Source organism: Myotis myotis, unplaced genomic scaffold (genome assembly GCF_014108235.1).
Source record: "Myotis myotis isolate mMyoMyo1 unplaced genomic scaffold, mMyoMyo1.p scaffold_m19_p_8, whole genome shotgun sequence".
Lineage (NCBI taxonomy): Eukaryota > Metazoa > Chordata > Mammalia > Chiroptera > Vespertilionidae > Myotis > Myotis myotis.
Window position 1 is genome coordinate 73,913,450 of NW_023416390.1, and position 13,627 is coordinate 73,927,076.

Sequence of the window (13,627 nt, forward strand, 5' to 3'; positions counted from 1 at the left end):
TGCGTGGGGCGACCAGGCTGACAGGGGGTGGGGGGGCAGTAAGAGGAGCCCAGGCTGGATGGGGGGGCAGTTGGGGGCAACCAGGACAGCAGGGGGGGGCAGTGAGGGGTGACTAGGCCGGCAGGGGAGGGCAATTAGGAGCAACCTGGCCGACAGGGAGGGGGCAGTTGGGGGCGACCTGCCCAGCAGCGGGGGGCAGCTAGGGGCGACCAGGCCGGTACACAGAGGCAGTGAGAGGTGATAAGGCCGGTGGTGGGGGAGGGGGGTGGCAATTAGGGGCGACCAGGCAGGCAGGCCGGTGAGCAATTAGGAGCCAGCGGTCCAGGATTGTGAGAGGGATGTTCGACTACCGGTCTAGACTACCGGTCTAGATTGGAGAGGGTGCAGGCTGGGCTGAGGGTCCGTCCCCCCTCACCCCGTGCACGAATTTAGTGCACCAGGCCTCTAGTTTATACATAGTTCCTGACAACTAAGAATGATTTCAGAAACATTCATAAAAAGGTATTGAGATGAACAAGCAATTTATAAGAAAATAACTACAAAAGGAACAAAAACCTTACCCTCATTTGTAATCAATGAAATACAAAAAGAACCCATACCATTTTTCACCAACAGTATCATCAAAGATTCTTTTAAACTAAAATCCCTACAGTCAACAAAATTGCAGACATTACTGGTAAGACTTTTATGCAGGACAATTTTACAATTCGTATCAACAAAAATTCTTTCTCAGAGTCATCCTAGAAATTTATCCTGGGAAAAATGTTACAACTGTGGGGAAAACATTGTTAGCTATAAACATAGTGTATGTTGGGATATATTTATACATGAAGAATTATGAAACCATTAAGAGTGTATTGGCAGAGTAAATATGTAAGATATGCTATATATTTAAAAAAATCAAAGAGTATGTATGCCTGAAAGGACCTCACTTTTAAGTAGAGATTGAGAGATGTTAGGTCAAAGAGGATGGTAAGTCAAAGAAAACTTTTATAAGACTCTAGTTAATTAAATACTAATAAAATACTTAAATAAGTTTTAAAAACCTGAAGAGTAAAGAAGAAAAAGTTCTTTAATACCTGTGTAGGAGTTATTACCTTCCTAAGTGTAACTCACAAAATCATCTTATATAAGAAAATGCTAATATGCAAATAGACCGAATGGTGGGACCGAACAACAGAGCCGCTCTCTATGACGTGCGCTGACCACCAGGGGGCACGTGCAGAACATGGTGGGTGTCAGCAGCAGGTGGCAGAGTGTAGAAAATGGCAGGCGTTGGCCGCGGTGGGATGGTAGAGCAGGTGAGTGAGGGCGCCAGACCAAGGCGGGGAGCCGGTTGCTGTCATTGGGGAGGTTACTGAATTCTTTGTTCCTGCATGCCACGGTCCCACCCAGAACTCACACCCACTGCTGGCACTGGCCCCAATCCCTCCGCGCCGTCAGCAGATGCGAGTGAGGCTAGTGCCATCAGCGCATGGGAGCAGCGGTGGCAGGAGCGGGGCTGCTGGCAGATAGGGGACTAGGGGCTGCGACCAGGGCACTGAGGATGGGCCGAGACCCGCCCCTGTGCTCACCACAGCCTTGCGGCCCACAGTTCCTTTCAAGGTGCACGAATCTGTGCACTGGGCCCCCAGTTCATATATAAAAGCAAACTAAATAAAAGGTAAAAAAAATTCTGTTTTCATTCCAGCTACTTCTTCAAATGATATAGTTGTGGGATGGAGATATGGAGAATGCTGGTGAGCAGACTGCATTGGTTAGCACTTACAAGACATTCTGTACCAACACTGTTTATTCTTCAGCAACTCTATGAGATGGGGTAGTAATAATCTCATCTTAACCATGAGAAAATTATTAGATTGGCTAGATAGCTTACTTTACACTTTAAGTAACCAGAAAGTAACTGAACACAAATTTATCTGGCTCCAAACTCTATACTCTTTCCACAGAATCATGCTAAACCTCCTGATATTATAGAGCTATTTTAAGCCCTTAACTATCTAGTGCCACTCTTAATTAACAGATGAGGATCAAGAATAAAAATAGGTTAGACTAGAAAAATAAACTGTCCATGCTTACACTTAGATAATTAGAAGAAAAAGATGTCCCAATATTCATTTCAGTGCTATTTCCAGTATTCTAGTTTTTCCTTCTCTTCAAAAAGAAAAAAAAAAAATAAGATAGTTGAATATCCACTACATTGCAGATGCTCAAGACTTCCTATTCTTGTTACTGCAGAAAAGCCTGCAGAAAGAGAGAGAACAACCAAAATAAGATCTAGAGAATATAAAACAAGTGATCTACACCAATTACCAATTAAATAAAGGATTCTTCCATGTAATTTTTTATTTTAACAAAATATTTGCATGTCAGAATTAATGTTCTATATGCACATCATAGACACATCCACAGCTACAGAAATTATAAAGTATTTCAAATATTCAGAAAACATAAAGAATCATGTCAAACAACCATCTTTTCACCATCCTTGTGTATCCATCCCCGCCACTATCATCAAATCTTTTCCCCTACCAGAAGTTATCTGTATCCTAAATTTGTTACACCAATGAATTTCTTCATTCTTATTTTTCTGTGAATCCTACACTGTAGAGAAAGAAGTTCACAGATATGTTATAAAGTATATGCACATACACGTCACTAAAAATGGCGAAGTGGGGAATGCTAAAGCTCCATCCTTCCACAAAAGCAATGAATAAGCTGACAGTAACTATCAGAATCAGTTTTTTGGAACTCTGGAATTAAGTCAACAGTTACAATCTGGGTATTGCTTAATGAAGAATGCAGCTTCAGAATTTTAGGGGAAAACTGGCATTTTAACATACTCACTTACCATGCCCCACTCCTGAATTCGGCAGCAGTCATGAAGACATCAGCCTGGTGCAGGCTGCTGGTACCAGAGCAAACTACGTATTAGACCTATTCATAAAGAACTGTGTGGTTGTGTGCTTTGTCCAGTTTGGTAAGTCCCTAAAGATTCAGTTCAAGGTCTTAGCTTTGTTTCACCTTCCCTGGAGCTTCCCCAGGAGGGAATCATTTCTGGACAGCAGTATTTGTCAAAATCATTTAAAGGCAAATATATTAGCACAAACATTAAGAGTTGGGACTAGCAATAGCCAAACAGGAAAGCCTGGAAAGAAAGAAGCTGAGAAATATATTTGGGAAAAAGGGGATTTGAAAAGTTCCCATACTAGAAAAACTAGAAGGCTATGTGTATACCTGAGACCTAATCCATGCTTGAAAAATATGTGAGAAGATCCTAAACCATCAACTTGGCTGACTATTAAAATGCCAAGCAAGCAGAAAATGAAGCCTAAGCCGTCAGTCAGACATCCTTAGCGCTGCTGCGGAGGTGGGAGAGGCTCCCGCCACTCCTGCTGCGCTCGCCATCATGAACCCCGCTTCTGGTTAAGCAGAGCTCCCCCTGTGGGAGTGCACTGACAACCAGGGGGAAGCTCCTGCATTGAGCATCTGCCCCCTGGTGGTCAATGCACATCACAGCGACCAGTTGTTCTGCCTTTCAGTCGATTTGCATATTAGCCTTTTTTTATATAGGATAAGCTACTACATAGACAATATTGCAGAAACTTATCTGTTTTGTAAGAAAAGAGCTATCTAAAATGTATAACTAACATTTTTCTGAATAGAAGCAATTTAATAAGGCCAAGAGTAGATACGTTTTAAAGACTTTCTATATGCCAGGCATAAGTATAATTTGATTCCCAAAATAACTCTATGAAGAAGGTTTTAAGTGCTTCTGCCAATACTATAGATGTGTAAATTAGCGTACAAAAGGCTATGTAACCTGCCCAAGATTATAATGTTAAAATATGGCAATGCCTGCCTGGATTTCAGCCTAAGCTTACACTAAAGACATGATGTTATTAAAGACACCCTTTCCAGCACATTAGTAACCCCTACTGGCCAAAAACACACACAAAACACCTCATTTTTTTTAAAAAAAAAAACCATAACAAGGGGGATTATTCACTCTTCCAAACTCATATGACACACACACACACACACACATCTGGATCAGATATTGTACTGAAGATGGAACTTTGAAAACAGTCCAATGCTCAAGGCACAGAAGTGAGAACACTTATGTTTCTTTTATTTCCCCAACATAACAATGAGATGACAATGAACATTTACAAAAGAATGAAGGTGCCCAGCCAGCATGGCTTAGTGGTTAAGCATCGATCTATGAACCAGGTCACAGTTCAATTCTCGGTCAGGGCACATGCCAGGGTTGCGGGCTCGATCCTCAGTGTGGGAAGTGCAGGAGGCAGCCGATCAATGATTCCCTCTCATCATTGTTGTTTTTCTCTCATCTTTCTCTTTTCCTCTCTGAAATCAATAAAAATATATTTTTAAAAAAGAATGAAGGCATAAAAAGGTTGGAATATAAGAAAGGGTCATATTGGTGATCAGAAATTGAGAAATTCAAGGCAGATATATGGAAACAAATTAGCAGAGAAATCAATCAGATGGGAGCAAATTAGCAGAGAAATTAAGAGAGAAAATCACAAACTAAGATAAGATAGGTATCTCTCCACAGTTTTTTCTTGGAGGCCGAAAGAAGAACCACCCCTTCATCAAATATAAACAGCAGAAAAAGGGCAAGTGGCAATCATCAGGTTAATAATTTTAGAAACAGCATGTCGGCTATCTGAAAAGTAGGGGCCTTTCCCTTTCTCCAGGCTGGCAGTTGTGGTTTTTACCATCATACCAAAGCCCAAGAATTGTCCTCTAAGGAACTGGGCCGTCTGTCTGGGTACATTCCTTATGAAAGTGTCAGTGCCTGAGAGACAAACAGGATTGTGAAAGTGTCAGTGCCTGAGAGACAGGATTGTGAAAGTGTCAGTGCCCGAGAGACAAACAGGATTTAGACTGGACTATCTCTGAATATCATAACAGACATATAAGGATGAGATGGTGAGAAGAGATAATTCCTAATAGAATTTCTGTATTAAAGCACTCTACACAAAATAAAGCCCTCCTTACTTTGACATGTGTGGAGGTTCCCAACCTACCCACAACCTACATTGAGTAATCACTACATTGAAACACTTTGCCTACTTACACTGAATGCATCCATAGCCCCTTCCCTTTTAAGGGAGAGGCCTGCCCCAGGTCTACTTAACTTTAGAGAAAACCAAGCCAGATACCATTACTTATTAACTTAATTCTTCATCTCAAAATATTAATGGAAAACCAAAGGCAATAGATATTTGGGAAAAGATCCAAAGAAAATAAAATAAACCAATTCAAGTAACCCTGGGAGAAATGGAGACAATTAAGGGTCAAAATGGTATACTTAAAGTATACTTGAATAAAACAAGAACAAGATGCTTTAAAAAAAAGGTCAGAAAACAAGGAAGGATTCTTGTTAATTCTCATTACTTATTAATAACTTATATACAAGGTCCAATAAAATATAAGCCTATCTAAATCTATATTAATAGCCATACCTACTTAAAATATATAAAGCAAATATTTCTCATTTCTAAAGGAGGCTGTTTATAGAAATCTTATAAAGACAGTATAGGGATTTTTGAAAAATCAACTTTATTTAGTTGGTATGACAGTTTATAACTATGGTTAATAAATCTCATGAGGTAAGATTTCAAATTATAGTAATGTATAAACTGTGGTGAATTAAAAAGGGGAGAGACTATAGCAGTCAGGAGACTACTCAATATGGACAAGTCTCAAGACCTCTCTGATTCTTTCTTTCTTTTCAACCATTCATTCATTCATTCATTCATTTATTCTCTTTCTTTTTCTCTTATTCACTGACCCATCTGAATATTTTGGGGGAACCGACACTGATGTAGGCCCTGAGAAAACAAAGGACAAGAGAAAGGCAACACCTGATCTCGTAATTTGAACTAGATCTCAGAAGTACGGTGGATAAAATCCTATGTAATAAAAGGCTAATGTGCAAATAGACTGAATGGCGGAACAACCGAACAACCAGTCGCTATGACGTGCACTGACCACCAGGGGGCGAGCATGGAAAAAGGCAGGTGTTGACTGTGGTGGGATGGTGGAGCAGGTGAGCAAGGGCACCAGACCAAGAAGTGGTGCCAGTCGCTGCCATCGGGGCGAACCTCTGGTGGTTACTGAAAATTCTTTGCTTCTGCACGCTCCCACCTGCTGCTGGCGCTGGAGCCGCCACTCATACCCGCTGCTGGTGCTGGCCCCAATTGCTTGGTGCCGTCGGCGGGTGTGAGCAGGGCTGGTGCGTCAGCACATGGGAGTGGCGGCAGTGGGAGCAGGGCTGCCAGCACACAGGGGCCTGGGGTTCGCGGCAGGAGGGGCCAAGCAGAGGGGCGGAGGATGGGCCAAGACCCGCCCCTATGCCCACCGCAGCCTCGTGGCCCACAGTTCCTTTCAAGGTGCACTATAGGCCCCTAGTCTTCTATAACTTCAAATGTGCTTAAGAGAATAAACAACAGCAAAAGCCTGGTACCTTTTCTGATAAAAATTTCAAATAGCTGAAACCAGCCCCTCCTCTCCCGTTCAAGCTCTAATCTACACTAATAAAGGAGAAACACGCAAATTGGTGTCACTCTGCTACGCCCACCAGCCAATCAGGATGAGTATGCAAATTAACCCAACAAAGATGGTGGTTAATTTGCATACGCAGACCCAGAGTGAAGACTGAAGACGACTGAAGACTGAAGAGGCTTGCTTGGCTTCTCCACTGTAGCCAGAGCGAAGGCCTGGGTCCTGGGTGCCAGAGGAAAACCGGTGTCGGCAGCCAGGGGAAGGAAGGCCTATTGCACGAATCTCTTTGTGCAATGGGCCTCTAGTTTATAAATAAGGTAACGCCCTTATCCAAAGCAGAGCAGTAAGTTATTTCAATTAACAAATCATAATTTAATCTTATCCATTCTTCAAACACCAACACTGTATTGGAATCTGCCCACCTTTTTTTTAAAAAAAATATTCAACTATAGTTCATATTAAATATTATACTGATTTCAGGTGAACAACATAGTGGTTAGACAAAGTTATGTACCCACCTGACACCACATACCATTATTACAATATTGTTGACTATATTCCCTACGCTCTACTATAAATCTCAGTGATGATTTTGTAACTGCCAATTTGTACTTAGTATAATCCCTTCACCTTTTTCATCCAGTCCCCTAACCTCTCCTCCCATCTGGCAACCATAAGTTTGTTCTCTGTATCTGAGTTTGTTTCTGTTTTATTTGTTCATTTATTTTGATTTTTAGATGCCACATAAAAGTGAAATCATATGGCATTTTTCTTTCTCTGACTTATTTGACCAGCATAATACCTGGAGGGTCCATCCATTTTGTCACAAATAGTTAAGGTTTCATTCATTTTTATGGCCCAGTAATATTCCATTGTAAATATGTACCAGTTCTTCTTTATCAATTAATCTTTTAACTAAAACATTTAATCCATTTACATTTAAGTGATTATTGCCCTAGACCAGCAGTTCTCAACCTGTGGGTCGCAACCCCTTTGGGGTCGAACGACCCTTTCACAGGGGTCGCCTAAGACCATCGCAAAACACATATATAATTACATATTGTTTTTGTGATTAATCACTATGCTTTAATTATGTTCAATTTGTAACAATGAAAATACATCCTGCATATCAGATATTTACATTACGATTCATAACAGTAGCAAAATTACAGTTATGAAGTAGCAAAGAAAATAATTTTATGGTTGGGGGTCACCACAACATGGTGAACTGTATTAAAGGGTGGCGGCATTAGGAAAGTTGAGAACCACTGCCCTAGATGTTTTGTTTCAGTGGATAGACCATTGGCCCCCAGAGGGTTCCCAGGTTTGATTCTGGTCAAGGGCACATTCCTCGGTTACAGTCTCTGGGGCATGTGCAGGAGACAACCAATAGATCTCTCTCACATCGATGTTTCTCTGTCTCTCCCCCTCCCCTTCCAGTCTCTCTAGAAATCAATGGAAAAATATCCTTGGGTGAGGATTAATAATAAAGAAGTTAATATTGATAACTTGAAGTTATTATTGAAGGTATGTAACTATTGCCATTTTATCGTTTTCTAATTATTTTTGTAATTCTCTGTTCCTTTTCTTATCTCTTCCTCTCTTCTCTTGTATGGTGATAATATTCTGTAGTGTTGTTTGGATTCTTCTCTTGCTTTCATGTATAGCTCTTGTAGACTTTTGGTTTGTGGTTACCAGGTGCTTCATATACAAGCTATGTTTATAGCAGTCTATATGAAGTTGACAATTGCTTAAATTCCAACACATTCTAAAATCACTACCATTTTTATTCACCCCTTCCACATTTATGTTTTTGTCATAACTTTGTATTTCTTCTGTGTTTGTGTATAACCCTTAATTTATTGTTGTAATTACAAATGATCTTCTTAATTTTGCCTTTTGACCTTTGTGTGTTAGTTGACTGCCTTTGTCGGTAAATTTTTTCTTCTCTTCTCTTAAAGAAGTCTCTTTAACATTTCTAGTAATACTGGGTTTTTCTTGTTTTGTCTTTTTTAAAAAATATATTTTTATTTATTTCAGAGAGGGAGGGAGAGGGAGAAAGAGAGAGAGAATTGTTGATCTGCTGCCTCCTGCACGCCCCCCACTGGAGAGTGAGCCCGCAACCTGGGCATGTGCCCTTGAATGGAATCAAACTCAGGACCCTTCAGTCTGCAGGCTGACACCCTATCTACTGAGCCAAACCAGCTAGGGCTAGTAATACTGTTTTGATGGTGATGAACTCCTTCAGCTTTTTCCTGCCTGGGAAGCTCTTTATCTCTCCTGCTATACTAAATGATAGCTTTGCTGGGTAATCTTGGTTGTAGTCCTTACTTTTCATCAATTTGAATATTTTGTACCAATTCCTTTGGCCTGCAAAGTTTTTGGAGAGAAATCAGTTAACAGTCTTATGAGAGCACCTATAAGTTATTAGATAACTGATTACTTTTTTCTTGCTGCTTTTAGGATTCTTTGTCTTTAACCTTTGGCATTTTAATTATAATGTCTGGGCCTCTTTAGGTTCATGTTTGTTTGGGACTCTGCACTTTCAGTTCCTCCCTTTATGTCCAGGGCACTTTTCCAGCTGCTGTCTCTTCACTGTAGCTTAGGGTGAGTGTTTCTGAGCAGTGAGTCTATGCACTATGCACAGAGGGCTGTCCTTTAAGAGGACGCCTGGGTCTGCAGCCCTCTGTTTCACCCAGACTGAGTTCCTGCTGATTTTCAGAGGCAATTATTATGAGGGCTCCTCTTTCTAGCCATGCTGCTCCAGACTAGGGAGCCTGGTGTGGGACTGAAACCCTTTGTTCCTTAGAGAGGATCTCCGTAGCATCCTGATTCTTTTTAAAAAACATATATTTTCATTGATTTCAGAGAAGAAGAGAGAGATAAAAACATCAATGATGAGAATCATTGATCTGCCTCCTGCACACCTCCCACTGGGGATCAATCCCATAACCCAGGCATGTGCCCTGACCGGGAATCAAACCCTGATGTCCTGGTTCATAGATTGATGCTCAACCACTGAACCATGCTGGCTGGGCCCTCCCAATTCTTAACCACCACAGGTGAGTGTGGGTTAAGCCGCCCATCTGTGTCTCTGCCCCTTTTACCCATCTCAACATAGCTTCTTCTCTATATACTTAGTATAAGACTTCTGTTCAGCTAGTCTTCAGTTAGTTTTCAAGGGTGGTTGTTGTGTAATTCAGTTGTAATTTAATGTAATCATGGGAGGAGCCAATTCAGCAATGACCTGTTCTGCCATCTTGAGAACTTGAATCTGTCCATCTTAAATGTCATCCTTTCCATAAAACTTTTAGTAACCAACCGATGCACCCCATACCATTTTCCATAGTAAAATCACTGAATTATTCCTTAGCTACCTAAACACTTTTACTTTAGAACTTTACTCTTATACATATTATCTCACTTGATCCTTTAAACTACCGTGTGAAGTAAGTTGTTACTTCTATTTTACAGATAGAGAAACTGCAACACTGAAGCAATGTGCTCTAAGGTCACAAAAGTTAAAAAACAAGCAAACAGACAAAAAAACAAACAAAAAACCAGCAAGGAGTCATAAATTGAACCCAGGATTTAACTGAAAATTCTATTATTTTTCTGGAGAAAAAGGAGCCCTTGTGCACTGTTGGTAAGAATACAAACTGGTGTAGTCACTATGAAAAACATTAAGAATGTTCCTCAAAAAATTAAAAATGAAACTGCCTTATGACCCAGCACTCCACTTCTGGGTATATATTCAAAGAAACTGAAAACACTAATTCCAAAAGACATATGCACCCCTATGTTCAATGCAGCATTGAGCGTCTACCCCCTGGTGGTCAGTGTGTGTCATAGTGACCAGTCATTCCCAGTCGTTCTGCTGTTAGGGTCAGTTTGCATATTACCCTTTTATTATATAGGACAGAAGCCTGGTGCATGGGTGGGGGCCGGCTGGTTTACCCTGAAGGATGTCCGGATCAGGGTGGGAGTCCTGCTGGGGTGCCTGGCCAGCCTGGGTGAGGAGCTGATGGCTGTTTGCAGGCTGGTCACACCCCCTTCAGGGTGGGGGTCTTCACTGGGGTGCCTGGCCAGCCTGAGTGAGGGGCTGATGGCTGTTTTCAGGCTGGTCAAGCCCCCCCCACCAGTGGGGACCCTCACCCTATGGAGGTTTGGCTAGCCTGGGTGAGGGGCTGATGGCTGTTTTCAGGCTGGCCACACCCCCTTTAGGGTGGGGGGTCCCCACTGGGGTGGCCTGGCCAGTCTGGGTGAGGGGCTGAGGGCTGTTTTCAGGCTGGATAAGCCCCCCGGCGATGGAAGCTCCCAGCTTCTCCTTTTTTTCTTTTATTCTGGGATTTATTTACCTTCTATAATTGAAATTTTGTTGCTTTGAGTGGAGCTCAGAGCCCGACACGGCAAGAGGGAAGTTTGGCTTCCTCCATCATTGGGGCAACCAAGCCTCCTGCTTGCTCCAGCTCCGTGGCCGCCGGCCACCATCTTGGTTGGGTTAATTTGCATATAGTTGCTCTGATTGGCTGGTGGGCATGGCTTAAGGCATAGCAAAGGTATGGTTAATTTGCATGTTTGTCTTTTATTAGTGTAGATAGCCAAGATATGAAAGTGACACCAGTGCCCATCAATAGACAAGTGGATAAAAAGTTGTGGCACATATATACAATAGAACAGTATTCAGCCATAAAGAAGGGGAAGGGGAAGCGGAAGGGGAAGGGGAGGGGTAGGGGGGAGGGGGAAGGGGAAGGGGAAGGGAAGGAGAAGGGGAAGGGGAAGGGGAAGGGGAAGGGGAAGGGGAAGGGGAAAGGGAAGGAAAGAGAAAGAAAGAGAAAGAAAAGAAAAGAAAGAAAAGAAAAGAAAAGAAAAGAAAAGAAAAGAAAAGAAAAGAAAAAAGAAAAGAAAAGAAAAGAGAAAAGAAAAGAAAAGAAAGAAATCTTGCCTTGCCCAGGTGGCTCAGTTGGTTGGAGCAATATCCTGTACACTAAAAGGTTGTGGGTTTGATTCCCTATTAGGACACATACCTAAGTTTTGGGTTTAGTCCTGGTCAGGGAGTGTACAGGAGGTAACAAATCTGTATTTCTCTCTCTCTCTAATCAATAAACATATCCTTGGATGATTAAGAAAAAAGAATGAAATCTTAACATCTGTGACAACATGAATGGACTTAGAGGGCATTGTGCTAAGGTGAAATAAGTCAGAGAAAGATAAATGCCATTATGTTTTCCAATTCATCCAATCCCCTTGAGATGACTATATTTTCATCTTTTTTTTTAAAAATAAGTATATTGATTTCAGAGAGGAAGGGAGAGAAACACCAATGATGAGAAACAATCATTGGCTAACTCCTGTATATCACACACTGGGAATTGAGCCCACAACCCGGGCATGTGCCCTGACTGGGAATCAAACCCTGACCTACTGGTTCAGAGGTAGAAGCTCAACCACTGAGCATACCAGCCGGGCTATTTTCATCTTTATGTAATCACTGCCTAGTACAGAACTTGGCAGATAGTAAGCAAAGACACACTGGGCTTGAAGTCAACAGTTGAAAAAATATTACATATTTACTAGATAGTAAGTGTATTTATTGCCTTCTAAAAATCAAAGTACCAAGTATAATTTAGTATTACAAAATAATCCAGAGAAAATCATCAGATTAAAGAGTTTGGTTTCTAATAATAGACGTAGGTTCAAATCCTGAAGCTGTGTGAGCTCTCTGGGATTTAGTTTTCTTATTTGTAAAATGAGAATAAAGGGAATTATCTCAAATAACTGATATAGCAAATGGGAATGTATGGAAGACACCTATCATAGTGTCTGGTACATAGAGAGCACTCAATAAACTGTTTTAATACGTAAGAGTATTAAAATAAAATTCAAAGATAAAACTAGTTTACAAAGCAGTAATAATCTCAATGAACTATGAAGAGGAACAAAGTTAAATTTGCCTAAATATGTCTTTTGAAGTTTTACTTTTGCTTTTTCAATCTTGAAAACTTGGCTTTGCATCAGTTATTACACATCAGCTATTAGCTCTGTTACACACAGACTTCTTATCTATAACAGATTCCATCTCCTTTTTCATGCAAATAATGCAGAGGTGTAGTTGGAAAAAGACAAACTGATGTCCAAAATGTCTCTTAGGACTTGTATAACCTTCAAGGGAACTTTCTGGAATAATGGAAGTGATCTATATCTTGATAGAGCTGTTGTTACACAGATGAATACATCTGTTAAAATTATTGAAATGTAAGGTTTGTGTACAAAACAATGCAAATTTATTTTATTTTTTTAGGTTTTATAACTCTTGAACAAATTACTTTCTTTTCCTGGCCCTTAGCTTTCTCATCCTTAAAAAGGGAATAATTCCTTACTCAAAAAGATTATAGTGAGGCATTTGTTCTCTCTCCCTCTCTTTCCCCCTCTCTCTGGAGCAGGCCCATGCCTTTCCCCACTTCCTTCTCTCAGCATTTTCTCTCTCTTTGAAGCATGCCCCAGCCTTTCCCCATCTCCTCTTTCCCTAGGCCCTTGCTTTCTTTCTCCTAAGTTCCAAGGGACCTTCTTTTGCCTCTGTAACTTGTTTCCTGAGCCCATGCAGCCTAGATGGCTCACTTTTTCTACCTTTGACTTTCTAAATTAAATAAACTTTTGCGCCCTAACCGGTTTGGCTCAGTGGATAGAGCACTGGCCTTCGGACTGAAAGGTCCCAGGTTCAGTTCCGGTCAAGGGCATGTACTTTGGTTGCAGGCACATCCCCAGTAGAAGGTGTGCAGGAGGCAGCTGGTCGATGTTTCTCTCTCATCGATGTTTCTAACTCTCTATCCTTCTCCCTTCCTCTCTGTAAGAATACCAATAAAATATATTAAAAAAATAAAAATTAAAAAAAACAAAAACTTTTGCTTGTATTTGAAAAAAGAAAAGATTATAGTGAGTAGCCCTAGGCATTTTGCTCAATGGTTAGAGTTGGCCTGCAGACTAAAGGATCTCGGGTTTAATTCTGGTTAAGGGCACCATGTACTCGGTTGTAGGCTTAGTCCTGGCCCTGAACGAGGGGCATGCTGGAGGCAATCAATCAATGTGTCTCTCT

The 13,627-nt window shown here is 41.2% G+C and overlaps 1 protein-coding gene across 6 annotated transcripts in view; it reads right to left on the reverse strand.

Moving 5' to 3' along the window:
• Positions 1–13,627, reverse strand: part of SPOPL (speckle type BTB/POZ protein like) — a 66,635-nt gene that overhangs the window by 32,386 nt on the left and 20,622 nt on the right. For 2 of the 6 annotated variants that reach the window (XR_004969124.1, XM_036318579.1), the window contains exons 1-2: positions 2,533–2,624; positions 2,080–2,244 (exon numbers count right to left, since the gene is read on the reverse strand). The exons of 1 other annotated variant lie outside the window; for it this stretch is intronic. The gene's annotated coding sequence lies outside the window, so the exon portion shown is untranslated. Of the gene's footprint in view, positions 1–2,079; positions 2,245–2,532; positions 2,628–13,627 lie in introns of those variants that run through there. 3 more of the 6 variants (XM_036318581.1, XM_036318583.1, XM_036318582.1) reach the window with 3 other exon arrangements.